The sequence below is a fragment of the Ixodes scapularis genome, unplaced genomic scaffold, assembly GCF_016920785.2.
Source record: "Ixodes scapularis isolate PalLabHiFi unplaced genomic scaffold, ASM1692078v2 PGA_scaffold10__122_contigs__length_95168666, whole genome shotgun sequence".
NCBI classification, from domain to species: domain Eukaryota; kingdom Metazoa; phylum Arthropoda; class Arachnida; order Ixodida; family Ixodidae; genus Ixodes; species Ixodes scapularis.
Window position 1 is genome coordinate 8,172,964 of NW_024609836.1, and position 18,363 is coordinate 8,191,326.

The 18,363-nt window shown below is 48.9% G+C and overlaps 1 long non-coding RNA gene across 2 annotated transcripts in view; it reads left to right on the plus strand.

The window, feature by feature from the left end:
* The window catches only part of LOC120838370, a 35,959-nt gene extending 21,780 nt beyond the window's left edge, over positions 1 to 14,179 (plus strand). The window contains exons 1-3 of one of the 2 annotated variants that reach the window (XR_005715097.3): positions 6,520 to 6,638; positions 11,502 to 11,563; positions 12,226 to 14,179. This is a non-coding gene — a long non-coding RNA (uncharacterized LOC120838370). Of the gene's footprint in view, positions 1 to 6,519; positions 6,639 to 11,501; positions 11,564 to 12,225 lie in introns of those variants that run through there. The other variant, XR_005715098.3, reaches the window with a different exon arrangement.
* The last annotated feature ends 4,184 nt before the right edge of the window (positions 14,180 to 18,363 follow it).

The window sequence follows — 18,363 nt, forward strand, 5'->3', positions numbered from 1 at the left end:
AGGGTCCGGAAGCTTAGGGTCAATGTCGAGCTACGCTGGCGACGTACTGTCTTGCTGGGACGGCGAGAATTCGTCAGTAATCGCGGTGATTTCGGCGGGGTTTCGGAGTTCCTCGACGTGGCCCACGGCTGCACCTTTCGTGAGGTGTTGCGTTTCGTTTCGGAAGTTCGTCACGAGGGCCACAGTCCGCCCATCCTGAAGTTCAGCTACTCCCCTTGCGACGCCTATGCCTCTTCCCAGGAGCAATTGGAGGTTTCCCTCGAGAAGAACTTCGCCATAGGAAGCTTCATCGATCCCGACAAGTACGAAAACACTCGACCGCGGTGGTAGGTTTACGTGGTTTGCGAGGACTCGGACCGTGGGTGACGTCGCTTGGGGTTCCTCCGATGGTGGAGCAGGTTTTCGTAGCGTCAGCCGGTTTGTTCCGAGGTCGATGACGGCGCCATACTCGCAGAGAAAGTCCATTCCGAGGATAACGTCCCTCGAACAGTCTTGCAGAATGACGAACCTGACAGGGCACGTTTCACCGTGGATCTCGACGCGAGCAGTGCATCTCCCGACTGGTGTGATGAGATGTCCTCCGGCGGTTCGTATTTGGGGTCCTTCCCACGGTGTCATGACTTTTCGAAGGCGGCGGGAGAGCCTCCCACTCAAGACTGAGTAGTCTGCTCCGGTGTCCACGAGTGCCGATGCGTCGTGGCCGTCAATGACGACGTTTAGGTTGTTGGACACCGTTGCAGGGGCGTCGTAGCGATGCGTGGCGTCGGGGGAGTGGGAGCGCTCCGTCGTTCTTGGAGGCTCTTTACGTCGGTCGTCTTCGGCAACTCCACCTCCAGGGGTTGCCGCGCCTAGTTTCCCCGGCGAGGAGCGAGGGGTGACAGGCTTTCACGTCGGGGTCGGTGCATCGGCGAAGCTGGACCTCGCGGCGATGGCGACCGGAACTCTCGGCGGGACGCAGGCTCGGGGGACTGGGGTCGTCGCAGGTACTCGTCGATCTCCCGAGGGCGTTCACCATACCGGGGGCGCGGGTCGTGTGGGTGGAACCCGCGCAGCCCGAGTTGTCGGTATGGGCATCGGCGGTACACATGGTCGGGTTCCCCGCAGTGGTAGCAGAGCGGGCGTCGGTCGGCCATTCGCCACACGTCGGTCTTCCTCGACGAGGGTTGCTCCGGGCGGACGTCCTGGACTTGCCCTTCCTGGCGTCGAGGATACTGTAGCATCGGAGGGTCTCGTCGGGGTGGCGCCGTGGCCTGGCGGTTAGCTTGCGGCGGTCGTCGGGCCATGGCGGCGTAGCTCAAAGTCGGCTCCTCTGGCGTCGACATCTTGATCGGAACCTCAGGTTGGAAGGCCCGATGAACTTCATCTCGCACGACCTCGGCGAGCGACAGGGAGGACGGGCGATCCATAGCGGGGAGCATCTTGCGGATTTCTTCCCGGACGACTTCACGGATGATGTCACGGATGCCTGGGAGGTCGGTACCAAGGTTGTATCCGGATGTCGCCAGAGTAGTCACGCCAGGGTGTCGCTCGTAGTGCCTGGCGCGTGCTAGTAGGGCACGTTCCATACTCGTCGCCTCCGTGACGAACCCGTCCACAGTTGTCGGGGGATTGCGAATGAGACCTCCGAATATCTCGCTTTTCACACCCCTCATCAGGTGTCGCAGCTTCTTCTCCTCTGTAGCCTGAGGATCGGCGCGGGCGCTCAGGCGAAGAACATCCTCGACGAAGCCGGTGACGCTCTCGTTGGGGCCCTGGGTTCTGGTTCGCAGTAGGTCCTCGGCTCTCTCTCGGCGGTGGTGGTTGCTGAACGTAGCCTTGAGATCGGTCTTGAACATGTCCCACGACGTCAAAGAGGACTCATGATTCTCGTACCAGTGCTTGGCGGTACCCTCAAGCGAAAAATAGACGTTGTTCAGGCGCTGCTCGTCGGTCCAGCAATTGTGGCGGGCAACACGTTCATACTGGTCAATCCAGTCTTCGACGTCTTCGTATTGCTCGCCGTGGAATGGAGCAGCCGTCCGCGGTACGACGGGCAGGTAAACGACGGCTGGAGCGGCCGGGGTCTCCGACTGGTTGGCCATCGTCGTCCTCCTTGTTTGCCTGGTCCTGGGTGGCAAGGGTCCTAACTCCGGGGGTAGGCCAAGGTTCCGGCGACTTAATCGGGTCTCGGTCTGGTCCTCGTTGGGCTCTTGGGGGATTGTGTTCGGACTTGCACTCCGAGAACTCGGAGGGGAGCGCTGCACGGGCATGCGGTTACCCCGCACCTCCACCAAATGTCACGGGTGGTGACCAATAAACAAGAAATGAACAGGAAGAAATAAACGTTTAATGTGGCGAACTTGTGCCAAAACAAAAAGAGAATAGAAAATAATAACAAAGCGTCGCGAGCGTCGAGGTCGGCGAGACAGCAGAGTCGAGCGCTGGGGCGAAACTGACTCGACAAGGTCGCGGGCGGCCTCTTATCTAGAGTGAGTCACTGTCTCGAAGATTCGAGCGTAGCGCGCTCGGGGCGAGAATGAACAAGCACTTTCTAGAACAACAAAAACAAGGATGAACGATAGTTATGGCCGCAGCAAGAATGAACGAGAACTTTCTACAAGTCCGTGACCCTGCGCGCGGCAATATAACGAGTGCAAGGATTGGCAAATGGCATTAAATGAAAAGAAATCTGTAAGCATGACGATTTCGCGTAAAAAATCCCCACTTGTGTTTGACTATGAGTTGTCCGGACACAAGCTTAGCAGCGTAGCTCAATATGACTTATTTTCTCTTCCGAACTTAAATGGGACAACCACATCGATTACATAGTAAGCAGAGCAAACAACAAATTGTGGCATTTTAAACGAATCTTGAAAGATGCTCCGTATACCACTAAACTGCTCGCTTATAAGGTATTAATTCGCACCATTCTTGAATAAGGGAGCGTTGTACGGAACCCGTTTACACAAAAAACATTGACCATATTCATTTACACAAAAACATAAACATATTAGAAATGGTTCCGAGAAGGGCACTTAGGTTTGTGTTTAACGAATTTGGACGTAACCAATCCCCTTCAAAGCTAATCAAAGATAATCTGTAAAACTGATTTAATACACTTGCAAACTAAAAGAAAAATAGCCTTCCAAATCATCAACCACTCCATTAAAATTCCACGGGACAAATACGTAACTTTTGCGACTAGAACAAATGCCAGATTTATGCACTCGAAAAAAATTATTGAACATTGGTCTCGAATTGATTTCTTTAAACACTCTTTTTTTCCACGAACAACATCGGAGTGGAACAAGCTACCCAGGCATGTCGTTGAGTGTGAAAATAATTCTTTGTTTTTAAACCAACTTGCACCTTGTGTATAAATAGCGTGTTTTGTACCAGGAACAGCACTGTAAAGGCCGGTTCTCACATGCAGCGAAGCGCTGATGTAGCGCTCCTCACGTGCCGTTTGCTACTTATCGTCTGCCATGAGCAACAGTTTTGGCGGTGCAATACAAAGCTGGTGAACGCTGCCGTCAGCACGCGCTTAGCGCGAGGTGAGCGCTATGCTTGTAGCGCTCCGCTGCATGTGTGAACAGGCCTTAACTATTACTACTTCATCGAGACTGACCTTTCGCACACAAGCGATTTTACCCTTGCCTTGCCTTGATGTCGATTCTAATCTGTATTTCTTATCATAGCGTTGTATTGGAACGTGACCGCGTTGTCTTATTACTGTTCATTTTGAGTTGATTTGTGCCTTTCCTATTGTATTCCTGTCAATGATTGATATCATTGTTAATTAAAATGAATAAATAAAGTGATAACGATGATGCAGCTCAGCTAAGTGACTTGTCCAGCGACGACCCTTTCGCCGAAGAATCAGAAGAAGAAGAGAAAACTGGACGAGCGGAATTTCTGCTGGAAGAGGAAAGAATGCAACTTTTAAGAGCACAGTTTGGACCCATCATCTTCAAGAATCTGCCATGGCATCACAGCGGCGTCCAGTGAGCTCGAGGTCTCTGAAAGTTCGTTTACGGCGGGCATTGTGGAAAAACAAAAACCCGGCAGTAAAAGTGTTAAAGGCTGGTTCACACATCTGCGTTGGTTGCGTTCGCATGCAACCGAAACGAGTGTGACGACAAAGTCACAGGGTGGCAAGCGATGGAAGGGGTAGCTTGATGAAGCAATCCACGAGCAGTAGCGGATCCAAGGGGGGAGAGGGGCGGTGGGGGCGATCGCCCCCCCCCCCCCCCCAAACGCCTCACCAGGCAAACCCCCCCCCCCCCCCCCCCCGGGGTTCTTCGTCAGCTCGAAGAAAAAACGTAAGCAATCGACGCGAGAAACAAAAGATTAAAACAGCGGTGGGTGGACGCGCCTGCTGGGTGCTTCCAAAGTCGGGTTTATCTCCGTCAAGGTCACGGTACGTCTTCCCGACAGGGACGGCGCCAGGAGTTTCGATGTGGAGAGACAGTGGGGAGGCGCACCAAATATCAGGGTCCTCGACTGCAGGCACACTTCCAAACAAGGCCAGCACGTCGAGCACGGCAGGAAAATACCTTCAACATATCTAGTCCCCTTTCTCTCTCTCTCTCTCTCTCTGTCTGTCTCCCTCTCTCTCTTTGGGGGTTGTCTGCGAAACATTTGTGCCCTGAAAGCTCCCAAACGCAGACGTCAAGCAGCCTTACTCAAGGGTAGCGGATTATCCTTCCTCTCTAGCGGCCGCCTTTTCATCACTTTTCGTTTGATGGTTTCTCCGTGGTTCTGGGCTTGTCTTTCGGCATCTCTTTTTTGGCTTGCTTTGAGATGCTGTCGCCCACGGGCTCACTAAAGGTATCTTACTGGTACGGTGTGCCAATTGCCAAGGAAAGTGCGGAGGGGACGTACCGGGAGGAGACGTTCTAGGGGGGGGGGGGGGGGGGGATACAGCTTGAACAACCAGGAGACCAATTGCTTTTCTTCTGAACTGAGAGAGGAAGCAAATGCTCTAGGTACAGTGTAGTCTGAGTCTGAGCTTCTCCTGAAGACGCTCCGGACTTCCCCACGACCTTGGCTTAAACATAAGCCCGCTTTCGTCCTCGCCTTTATCCCTCACTGAGGATCAGCGCCGCAGCGCGGTATACAGAAAGAAGCCGACGAGCGCCAGAAGGGGGAGATGTTTCCTCTAATGGGCTTCATACTGCCTGCGGTACGACCTCTCGTGGCGGGAAGCTAATAAAAGAAAGATAAACGGTACGAGCACTCTAAAGGCTGGAGGCTGCTTACACGGGGTCCTCAAGCCGACGCCGTAGGCATTTATTTGTATGCAATGCCGTTTCAACTTAGGGTGGCGGGACATATTTTAGGAAAGGCGCCCGCTACCCCTAGTATCCCCTTGGCGCCGTCTTTTCCAGTTAAAAGCGGCTTCTGTGGATTGACGGCAGAGCTTTCGCGCGGCTTTGCGGGAGCGAATATGTGTGTGTCGAACAGACTTGGGGAAAACGAGCCCTTTCAAAGATGCGGCTATACATAAATTAAATAGACAGTGCCTCTGCCCGTTCGAGTGAACACCGACTCCCAAACATCCATGCTGCAGTCGTGATCGGCCTTTAGCCCAGTTGAAATTCGCCGACCTTACAACCGCTCTGCTCTATCATATCTCTGCACTTCTCCTCTCGACCCTGACGAATGAGCTAACTACCCAGAAACAAGTAAGTGTTCCTTACGAAGTGCAATTGAATATAATTTGGAAGGATCCATTGCTGGTTTAAGGTCTTGTCTAAGTTCAAAAGTTATAGTTGCCGAACTGCAACATGCTTTCAAAAATATTCAACAATTATTCGCTTTCGTTCTCTCGAGTTGCATCCAGAACACGTGAAAACACGAGTTGGGGTTGGCAATGTCGCATGTGCTGCGCTCTGGACATTCCAAATATACGGCGAACACTAACTTGCATGGCAGCGTTCGTTTCGCTCGCTGCGTCAACAGTGTTTTGACGCCGCGAGCAGCGTCGAAGCCGCCGGGCCATTTTTTTTTCACTTGTTTGCAACGTACTCTATCCGCTGTTTTAAGCCGCTCTTCCCGTTGCCGCAGCAGTTGAGCACTAGCTCCGACCAGAATGTCTGCCAAGGCAATGTCTTTAAGCTGCCCTAAATCGACTGCTCACGTAGTGTCGGTCTGAAACCCAAGTTTCAGAAAGGATAGTGTCGCCACAATTTTCGAGATACTTACCTCTAGCATGGTCACCCGAAAGGTTTTAATTCAAAGAGTTCATCCCCGACAGGTAAACCGATACAAAAGCTCTCAAGATCTATATTATGTTATCAGAGTTTAGTAAAAACGATACCTCCACAAAAAATATAAACACTCTCCCCCTCCCCCCCCCCCCCCGCCATTTTATACCGAGGAACCGCCCCCCTAAAATGGAGGTCTGGATCCGCCCCTGTCCACAAGTCACTGTTGTTGCGGTGTTTTGGTCGTTAAAGGGGTAGTGGAACGATTTTAGTGTTGAAAGAATTGGCAATTTGTATTTTTTTATATTGTTTACCCAAGCTGTCGGGCTCAACTCCGCCTGTACGGACCTCCTGACACGGATGGAGCGCGTGGCTGGAGGCGGCAAGGCCACCACGTCGTGCTCAAGCCGCCTGCTCAAGAGACGCAGCTTCCGCACCGGGTTTACTACGGTTGATCGAATGCCATTTCATCGAAGCACGTTTTAGAGAATGGGCACGTTTTGTCGAAGCACGGTTTAGAGAAAGCAGGACCTCAGTTTAGAGAAACGCCATTTATCAAAAAGGAAACGCTTTTTAAAAAAAGGCTTTCTACCTTCTCGCGTGTATCACTGCCCCACCCTCGCTTAGTGTGATGCTAGAACAAGAGATGCACTCTTAGAAAAAAGGGTATGGATAGTTCTCCCTTACGGGAGGAACGGTCTTGTAACCTATGTTCCTTTAGAAAGGGAGAAACCTTCGTCCCTGAAGCAGGGGAGCAAGGTTCCTCCGTCGCTTGCATATCAATATGGCGGCCCCGAATCGAGCAAATCGAGCCCAATAAGGCTTAACGAGGACGCTACGTCTCTTGTACGGGACGAGAGCAGCAGCAAATGAAAGCGTAAAACGAGCTTTCCGCAAACTGTGTTTATTTCCGAAGCCAGATTCCCCCCACAGGTACAGAAACCTGCGTTTCGAAAGCAGTTGCTCAGTCTTCTCGTCGACAACACTGCGATGTTAAACGGAGACAACCGATACCCAATTACTTCGCGCCTTACCTTTGGAGTTCCTCGAGTCACAATTCCTTCGTCAACCGCACATCACGGAGAAGAGAATACTCACTCCGCGAAACCAAAAGCCGCTCTCGAAAGAACAAACTCGAAGCCGCTGTTTATCGCGTAGCGTGAAAGAAGCTTAAATCGCTAGCCACCAGAAGGCGGGGTCAAGCAGGGTAATTGCAAGTAGCTAGGCTAGGTGGCGCTATGTACCGCCCAATTCATGTTCTACAAAAAAACATTTGTTTCTTTTAGATCACTACTGCGCTTGGGGATCCTTACTATACACATTACACCCATTACAAGCATCAGGTGAACATTCATTAAGCACATACACTGCACAGACATATATCAATACAACGGAACACCGCACTAACCCGAACACTACACCCGTACTCTGCGTTTCCGCCTTTTATACTGGTCGTTTTGAACGTACGGAACTTTTCGGTGACTCCCTAAGCAATAAAAAATATTCCCAGCATGTTGATTTTTTCCCAGCAATGTCATACCTCTGAAAGTATTTTGAATGGCTCAGGGGTTGAATCTCTTATTAAAAAGTAAACGCTCGATCATGCCGTTATTATTTGAAAGCCAATAAATCAAGCCGCTCCAATGCGGTTCGAAGCCATGAGTTTGTTTCCCCACATGGCACGTCGTAGCCTGTATTTCTATTTGTTTTTCTATTTGTGCTGTTCGCGCAAAGCTGCAATTGCCGTCTTGAATTAATCTCTCTAGAGCGGATATTCAGTCAGCTGGAAGTGATGCTTCACGGACTGAGAAATCGCTTTTCGATCAACTTGAATGCAGTCAAAGCCGCGACTTGCGGCAAACGTTAAGTCTACGGAGCTACGCCGGTGCGAGCCCGAAAGCTTCTAGCGCTCATCCCAGCGCACCACGGAGGGCAGTTTCTCCAGGAACCGTAGTATACATTTAAACAGCAAAATAAATGGCAGTTCTTGTTTTCGATTTTACCTATTGTTTTTTAATGCCGAAATTCCATACTGTAAATATACGTACTTTACGTCACGATTTCGTTCTATTCAGTCCTCGCCCCTGAGCGCAATCGCTCTAGGGGACGAGACAATTCCGACAGTCACATTGGCCACTGTACGATAGGAGCTTCTACTGTTCAGACCAGCGTTCCAACATGACTATCCGCACGTTGATTGATTGCACGTGATCCCTCAAGTGGTATTAAACCTTTTAATGTAAAGCGGAATGTCAACCTGCGACACCCCGCCCCCTCCGATCACAACCCGACCAGCGGTATCAATGCCCAACAGTTTACGATCTATCTTCTTGTTACACCACTGATACGCGAACACATGGTCACATCGGTGATAATTCCAGTCTTCTGTTCACAACCCACAACACTGCCACCACGATGTTGCAGCTATGTTGATGACACGCACAAACACAGAACCACGTTGAACGCCGGTTGCACTCGGCATCGGAAAACAGAACCGAACTCAGGGGGGTAAGCAGCAAAACCTGCTTGTCTTGGACGCAGTTCCTGCGGTTTTTATAACGTCGAAAACGTCGACACAGCTCCGCGTGGTTTCGCTACTGTAGTGACTGTAGTGCTGTAGCTGTAGGGCTGTAGGCTGTAGTTCCGTGTCGCGTGAGTCACGCGATCCGGAGACGGCCATCTCCCAGTGTACGTTGCGCTGCTGGCACTGCTCCGGAACTTCGCTGTTTCTAGCGGCTTTGTTTGCTCGTTTGGTAAAATGAGTGACAAAAACGTCAATGCAACCGAAATGTTCTGCACTTTTAAACTAGAAGACGGAATTACAGGCGGCCTTCGCTGCTGCTGAAGCTCAATGAACTCAACAGCTATTTATTAAACAACGTGCGCGACCTGCTCGAAAAACGAAACCGAAAGACGATGAGTCGGGAGGGCGAAAGCTTTCACCCGTCTGCCTGGAGAAGGAGAAAAACGTTTCGTTCCTCCCCTTTTCTCGTGTCCGCTTGGGGGCGCGTCGGTAGAAGGGAGGAAAACGCGCCGTTGCTACTTTTTTTCTCCATTTTTTCTTATGGTGAATTCCACTCGTAGATCTGGAGCGCTTTCCAAAATCCGCGAGGGAGGCGAAATTCCGCTCCGTGGGACCCGCTCCGTATCGACGAGGGGAAGATAAACTTGCATTTTTGGAGCGACCTCCCCCACCCCTCCCCACCCCTTCTCCTTCCGCCGTTCAAAATGGCCGCTGCTCGGACTTGACCAGCCCACCAACGCCTCAGCCGGCTATCTTTCCGACGACCAGTGACGACTGTCACTGCTTAGCTGCAGAAGTAACACGCGACACAGGCCGGGTGGAATTATACGTACCACGGCGCCCATGTCACAAATAGCGAAGACGTCCGCGTTCGGCACCGTCACATACCTTTCGGCCGCCTCGGAGAGCGATTGCCAGCGGTGGAGTTCAGATTGCTAGTACGGCTTTAATAAACACAGAGGTAACAAACCATCACTTGCGCGGTCGTTGCCTAACCACTTCTTGCTTTATTTCACGGGAAAACGCCGATGGAATGCAGTGTAAAAAGGTAAACAATCACTGGCTGCAGAATGAATAGGCCTAACCTTGCGTCTGCTTCCGGCTTTTCTGTCGTTCTTTTTTTCGTTCTTCCTCGGTGATCACAGATGTCAGCGCTTACGATTTGCCACGCTCCACATTCCCGGCTTTTTATCACTGATCTACGCGAGGTAGAAGCGTTCGAGCGTGGTTCGAGCCGTCACAGTCCAGAGTAAACAACCGACGCACCCGAACAGATCCAACTCCACGACCCGACCGTGGCCCGACCGGCCCGCCGATCTCTCCAACCTCGCCGCGCATGCGCACCGCCGATTAGACGGAAATCACGTGAGCCGCTCTGTCAATTTCCGGAGAGATCTGCGAAATCCCGCAGAGCAAGTTCGGCGGAGTTTGGGGCGCTCCGTGAAGCGGGCGCTGCCAGAGATCTACGAGCGGAAGATGACCAACTTGAGCCAGATCTGCGAGCGGAATATGCGCGCTCCAAATGGAGCGCTTTTGGAGCGCTCGAGATCTGCGACCGGAATTCACCATTAGAGTGTGGCGCTCGCGTCGTCATCCAGACATGAGCAGATAAAGTCGTGTAAGATGGCGGCTCGATAGGGTGCATTTTGCCTTCTCTTTGATTTTGTCACCCCTAGTCATTCTTTAGTTTCTCCAAACTTGATGTTTCTACGAAGTGCGATCCAGTTTGTTTGCGGTGTCATGAAGACGGAGGATTTGATAACCGACGGCACCGTGCGCCCAAGAGCGTCGCTTTTTCTTTTTCATACCTTTTTGTGTTTTTGTATTTACTGCCCTTTTTAATGCTTCGAGTATCATCTTAAAGGCCTCTATAAAAAAAAACAACAAGAAAGAATACTTTATTTTCGGCATTGACGCGTCGCGTCGCGCTTTCTTTTCCACGGCGAATCAGCCTGGAAATAGATTACGTGCCCCAGCGAGGAGCGTTGCTTTGTCGAACGTCGATAGTCTACGCCGGCCCTCATACAGCGGAAGCATCCGTCCGATTGAGATAGAATGAAAACTACAACAAAAGCGTCAGGAAGTCGTCAAAAAAATCGAAACGCCCCACTGCCTTATCTTTAGTGGTGTGGTAGTAAAGAGAAAATCATTTTATAATGCATCTGGTTGTTGTTTCTTTTTTTCCTTCTTTTTTTTTTTTGTTATTGTGGTTCTGGTTTATGCCTAGTATTACGTTTTATGATTATAACGCCAGTAGCTTAAACTTTCAAAAGAACAGATTCCCCATTTTCGTTTTGATGTATAATATGAAAATAATTAACACGAAATCATTTATTTTTATTGTTTTGTCGGGAGCCTGGTTCCAGGCTTCTTAGCTATTTATTTTTACAAAACACTGAGGCTGGGGAACACCTATCGACATGGAGGTTGTATAGTACAATTTTGCGGTCCAAACCTACTCCAGAATAGCTCTCAGCATTCCCTTTTAGCGAGAAAAAGAGTAGGGTCAATGCTATGTTTTTTTTTCTGTTTCTGCAATGTTCAGTTTGGTAAATGCATTAAAGGGCTCGAGGATCTGTCGCATACTATACACATAGCAAATAAAAAGAAACAGTCACGAAATAACTCGTGACACTATTTTATTTGGCGTGATTTGGGCGGTAGGTACACGGCCGGGCTCGGGCCGTGTACCCACCTGGCTGGGTCAACCGAACCTGGGAATTCCGGCCCGTGCATTGCTCTAGTTTAGAACTTGTTGCAAGCTGCTCATTCCAGCATTTGTTTACCAGAATGGCCACCCGGGAATGCAACGGTTTCCGACCCTTGAGAGGTTTTCAACACTCAGACAAAGGTATTATTCACTGACAACCAAACGATGATCAGAATGCGTTTTAATTCCCACCAATCGCCACTATATTCCGAATAGTTATAATTTTAGATTGTTGAAATTAGGCGTGTTCAAAATGTTTAATACTATATTGGCAAAGAATGCCGATGCCCGTGTATTTTGGGGCGCACCATACCTCAAGGATGGTAAGGAGAACATTCGCACTGCGGAAAGCAGGGATCTCTGGCTCGATCTCTGCACGTGTTTCTTTCAATCTCGATAAGCATCGTACCGGCCTATGGTCTTGTAACACTACTGTGTAATGCTTGTAAAATACCACAGGCTAGGTTTCATAGTGTACCGGCTAAATATTTCACCTGCAGCGCTAATCATGCCGCAATAAATGGGGAGCTTGACCTCACGGCTTTGGTGTAGTGTCCAATTTGCTTTTGGTTTGTTTTCTAAGCTCGTCTTTCTAAAAAAGGAGACAAAAAAAACTTTATCCGTGGTTTTTATTTCTTCAATATAGCATGATTTGTTTTTATTATTTCACAGACAAACACGACGTGAGTTAGCGTGCAAGTCCAAATAATAAGAGAACATACGTTTTCTTGTTTTTAGCTTGATGTGACGATGCTTTAATTTATATTAACATATTTTCCTAATGTTTCGTTTTCATTTCACAGCTCCGTGTCAAATCGAACAACCTGTTCTGAAGCAGGGCCAACGCCATCATCAAGCTCTTCAACCTCGAGTCTACTCAATCTGCCCAGCATCATCGCCAAAAATCCAAGCTATGGAAACTCCACCTGTATCTCAAGCAATAAGCTACCATACACAGTTCAGGTTGGCAGTCTTCCACTCAAGTCGAAGGTAGAAGAATAGTTTCGGTTGGGTATTTCATTACCAAAATCCGTAAACTTGAGCGCCATGATCGCCTGAAGGATACGCGTGGCACATTTCGATTTGTACATGAGCTAAGTAGTCCTTATGTTCTTGGCTTATGTTGGTGTGAACGCACTGCAGTGAAGAACGGGTCATTTCAACTAAACACTGGAAGTAAACCAAAATCAACGAAGCAGCTGCAATAGCCACGTTATGCACCGGAAATGGGTAATTCAGCTCAATAGAAGAAGTATTCTCTCTCGTGAACATTCCTTGCATGTCGTCGACAGCATTCAGCAAATAGGAAGAGAACGTAAGGCTGAAGTGAGAAGACATTTTGCTTTCTGAAACGGTCACGGCTGGAAAAGAAGAGCACAGAATGGTATGCAAATCCGGAAACTACACTGAGGATGGATTGCTGTACATAACTGTCGTCGTCGATGCTGGATAGGCCCACCGCAGTTAGGGCCACCGATACACGTCAAGCTCAGGTGTTGCTGTCATCATTGGGTCACAAACAAATAAAATCCTATACCACTTTTTTTGTAACAAGTATTGCAGTACTTGTTATTCTGACGTGAGCAAGAACGAAACTCCACGCAATCATGCCTGCTTCAAAAGTCGGACGGGCCTTCAACTGCTATGTAGTCTGATGTCATCGTTGAAGGATTTTGAGAAAGCCGCCAGATTCATGGCCTAAATACAGAAGAGTTCTGGGGAAGAAGATTCCAATGTCGAAAAGGCCCTCAAAACCAGTGCTGAAAATTGAAGGATGATTACAAAGGAGGCTTGGCATTAACCACGTCATTAAGAACGACAGCAGGTCACACTATGGCATTAGGAGCTTAAGAGAAAGTCCCGCAAAGATTTGACAAATGTTAAAATATAACGATTGACAGCCGCGGCAAAGGGAGCTATGTCTGCAACCCATGCGCTCAAGCAGACAACTGAAGAGCTCGCGAGCAATCTGCGAAATGGATTGAGATATGTATTTGGAACGCATGACAACTGCTCCCCTTACTACTGTCAACAGCACCAGCAGCAAGCATCAACCACATTTGAAGATGTACCGTACACGCTACAAAAAGACCTGATGAGGACTGCAAATAATCTCGCCGACAAAGCTTCTTCGCTTCTGAGAACTCTACAAGTAATTTGGCGGAAAACTACATGTCTGTAGTCTCCAAATTTTCTGGCGGAAGAGTAGGTGCTGCGTTCTCGCAGTACCGACGTCAGGCGACACCAATATAGAAGTTGTCCAACGGGATGAGGAATTCTGGAATTAACACATGCTTCTACGCCCGTTGCGGCTTTCCTTTCTAATGAAAAGGCTACCGATGCAGTGCAGAACGTACGGGCGTGTGCGCCTGCCTCCCCATGACACACAGAATACCTTTGCCGAGGACAAATTACGGTACACAACAATTGGCACGTATAATACGTGATATACTACTCAAACATTCAAACATGCAAGAAATTATTCCAAACTCTGGGTCTAATTGCAGGTAGAACTAATTATTCAAAAAGTACCTTCTATTATGCGCTACGAAATACATATTTAAACACATATCTGTAATAAATTAAAACACTTTTTTGTATGCCTGTTATAATTCTATTGTTTACAAAATGCCTTCTCTTTGCCATATATTCAACTACCTCAACGATGTTTTAACTACTGTATAAAAGTGTGTACTTTTTCATACTCACTGTTTATTGTTGGCAATTTCGGTGTGTCTGTGTATGTTTTTTTTTTTTCTTTTTCGTGTTGAGCTGAGCTTGTCAACCGGCAACGGGGCCACGTTGGGCAGAGCATATCTGCCTTTTGGCCATCCTTTTATAGGAGACTGTAAAGTCTGAATAAACAAAAACACAAACATACAGCGTCACGCTTGTTGTTCTGATATCACTAGCCCGCGCAAGCCTTTAGGCGTCTGACACCCAGACCTTGGGGTTATTTTGGTTTTACATGCAGCGCTCCAAACGGTGCACGTCAACAAACACGATTAAAATCCATTCCTGATCAGCTGGCGCCATCTGTGATTGTTATCAGGAAACTGTGGCTTGTCGTAACTGAATGGGAAACGTTTGATGTCCTATAATGAAGTAAGCGTGCAACCTATCGATAGGTAATTTTCATCAAATGCAATATCAGGAAACACTTCGCACTTTAATGTCTCAAAATTTGCTTTCGTTCACACGCATCCGTTTTTATAACGCAGAAAAGTAATGCTATTTTTAACTTTATTGTTTATTTTGACACTTCAAGTGTTTATTTAGTTAAATATATATTTTTTGGGATTGTAATGTTCCATAGGCTAGACATATAACGTATCAGATGAATTGGATAACTGCAGCTCGAGAAAATAAATTTTGCAATTTGAAAGTGAGGTCCACTAAAATATAAATGGAAAAAAGGCTGCTAAAGATAACCCTATTTTCTAGACATTGAATTGTTAATAGATGGCAGCTCTTTAATTTGGTATATAAGAGATATAATTTTGCATAGCATACATAAAAAGTTTAAGGCTCTCAAAAATAAGCATATTGCCTTGATCGGCGGGGTTACACCTTAAACCATGCCCCCCGCTGCGCTCCCGCCGCTTCGCGGCGGCAGTCTGCGGCGGCTCAATACAAAAATGTTACCTCACCTGATTTACCCGTACACGCCCGCTTCGCGGCGGCCGAATTCGCTAAAAGGAGTCTCATCGCCATTTTCTCTAAACTGGTTTCTCTATAAAGGCGTTCGATAAGCCGGGGTCGGCAAAACTTCGTTCGCTAAAACGAGCTTTTCTAAACCACATGCCTCCGATCCGCACCCACACGCCGGGGAACGCTGGTGTAGTTTTCGGAAGTGCTACGGTGTGCGGCATCACGTTCCGGCCTTGGCCTATTGTACTGGATGCGGCCGACAACAGACCCCGCCGCTTCCTCGGCCTTGGACTAGGGTCCGCATGCTTAAGCCCTGGCCCGCGAACACTTCACCCGAACGACGCTGGTGGCACGTTTCAGTGACACATGATACTGCTCGCTTCATGCGGGCCGCGCGGCCTACGTAACAGACGTCTAGTACTCGCCCCTGGGAGAACGTTATATAAAGGGAGGAAATTCTTTTGTTAGAGGAGAGACCCCGAATGGGCGACTCAACATTCTGCGTGCTGCACACCCGTGAGCGATATGAAGGTGAACAGCCCTCTTCTTGTTTTTGACGCTCCTGCAAGTTTTGGAACAAGCTCTATTCCAGAAGAGGGCTAGAACGCAAAGTTTAGACCCCAAGCCACGCACCATTTGAGACGTTGAGAGTTGATATAGCTTTCGGGAGCCGTAAAACAGGCAAGAAACCAGGTAAGGTTTCTTGCCTGCACATTGCCGGCGAGTGTACATATGCAATAAACCTATCATATCAGTCCTAAAAGAGTTGCTTCAAGGTGGCGGCAGATTTGAACCGCAGCCCGTCGAGGAACAACTAACCCGCTCGACGAACGTGGGCGCCTTTACGGACAAAGGTGAAGAGGCGGTTGCAGAAGTCAAGCACAAGGGACCGAAAACGCGTCACCTTGCCCGGAAAGACTGCTATTCCGGTGCGTAATCGCAAGGAAGAGAACGGAATATTTGCCGATCTGCAGCCGCTTGTGGTGGGAAACGGAACTGATGTGTGACGTACTCTGGGGATACGCGGAAGTGAACAAAACCTGTCCCCCTCGCTGCTACACTCGTCGTCACCCCCGTGCCGAACCGTCTTTTGTGACGATCGCTCGCCGCGACCTGCGACGATGCTAACCCTTTTGAAGTCGATAACCGCGGGGAAAGCGGATGGGGTCTCTGAAGAGAGAAGCCAAGGGGAAACCACGTGAGCCCCCAAGAGTACGTCACACACTCGTCGCGCGACTGACCAAGTGACGGGGGGTAAAGGTGGGTGAGGAGGAGTGCAGAATCCCGTGCGCCGACATCCGGAGTCCCAAGTGAAAGATCGCGAAAGAGAGCGATAGAACACGAGAGAAAGAAACCAATGTTGCTAGCTGAAGGACGACAGTCGCAATGGTAATCGCGAAGACTGAAAACTCTCAGTAATATAAACAGTGGTGAATTGACGTTGTAAAGTAAATGCTGAGCTACTCTGACGCTTATAAAAAGCAGTATACTCATTACGCTGCATTAACTTCCCTTCTGTCGAAATCTCGGAAATCTGGTGGCTGCGCGGTTTCGTATTCCTGGGGCGCGCCCACACGCGCCCCACTCGCGAAGCCGGTACAGACCGGTTATAACGAAGAGAACGGGAATGGGAAATCACTTCGCTATATCATCTATTTCGTTATAACCGACATCGGTAATAACGAAATGCAAAAGGAAATGGGAAATCGTGATAGCTTCGCTGAGCCACTCTTTCGTTATAACCGACTTCGTTATAACCGGTCTCGATGGTATCTGGTTTAGTTTAGCGTTGACGCGAGGCCGTACATCTGCGCGCTATGCAAAAAGAAAGCTTCGAAAGGAACGCGGATATCTTTCCACTGGTAAGTTCGTGGATTGTTGATGTTCATGAAGCTGCTCTAATGATATAATTATGATCGTGAAATCGAAGGCAGTTGGTAACCATGCGTGGGACGCCGAAGGTCTGCCTCCATGCTACGCCGTTTGCGGCAGCCAGAATGCATGGGAAAATGGCGGACCTTTTCCTCTAGAGTAAAAGCTATCACTTGGTCAGTCGCGCGACGTGGCGAACCGCATGAAAGCGACGGGAGCAAGCGACCAAGGCGATGATTGACGTCTTCTAGAAATCCAAAAACCGAGCGACGCGACGAGCAAGTGAGAAATCTCCGTCATTCGTCGCTGACTCTCGTCGCTGGCGCCGTCGCTCGTCTCAACGCTCGCTAAATCGCTTACATGCGGTTCTGACGGCTTATGGCCAACAAAACAATGCTCTTTTTTTTTTTCTTTTTTTTTTTTGTGTGTGTGTGCTTTGAAAGTAGCAGCGTACATTTTTTTCGGGGACACCCTGCCTGCTGCACATAGCTAGTATATACACACACAACCTTTCTCCACGTCACCATTCAAAAATTTTGGTAAAGCTGCAAAGATGACATTGTCATGTGACTCTGCGACGTCACACGACTATGGCGTCGTGGGTCACGTGACGGTAATTTTCCCGCTACATTTAGCGGGGAAACGCTTCGTGACGACGCAGTTAGGTGACGTACGTCACGGTACGTGGTGTGATATATGATGTGTCACAATTTTCCCCTTTACGCTTCCGGTGACCTTACAGCGCCGGGTGACGTTGTCACGTTACGTGATATGACGTCAAATTTATCCGCTAAATTTAGCGGAGAACCAGTGTGACGTGACACTGGCGTCACGCGAAACTTTCCTTTACAAAAATTATCAATGAGTTTCAATTGAGTTTTAAATGTATTCTTATAAAATACACTTATATATATTTTTACAGAAACTCTGTTTAAACCCATTGTCCAATTGGGTTTCCCCGCTAAACTTACCGCGGAAATTTCCCGCTAAATTTAGCGGAAAAATATTGACGTATACGAGGCAATCTGGCGTCATGTGAAGCGTTTCCCCGCTAAATTTAGTAGGACGCGACCCTACACCGTTTACCAAAAACACTCCGGGAAGACGATCTCCTGCGACACCTCGCAAATCACAACTGTCGCCATGAAATACAATTTAAAAAAAGGGCTTTCTTACTTTTGCATTAACACGCACTAACAGCAGACACAACCGAAGCGCAGGCAATCAAGAAACGCATCACTTACCAAAGACACGCGTAGTATGGCGAACTGCCGCCAACCAAGAAATCGGGGCCTCGAAGGTCCCGCAGAGATGCGAACAGCACTGAAGCCACGCAAAGCTGTACTACGTGGCACACGAGGAGAACGTGAGACCCATGACGGAGCCCGAAGCAGCCAGAGCCACCAGAGCGGCCTTTT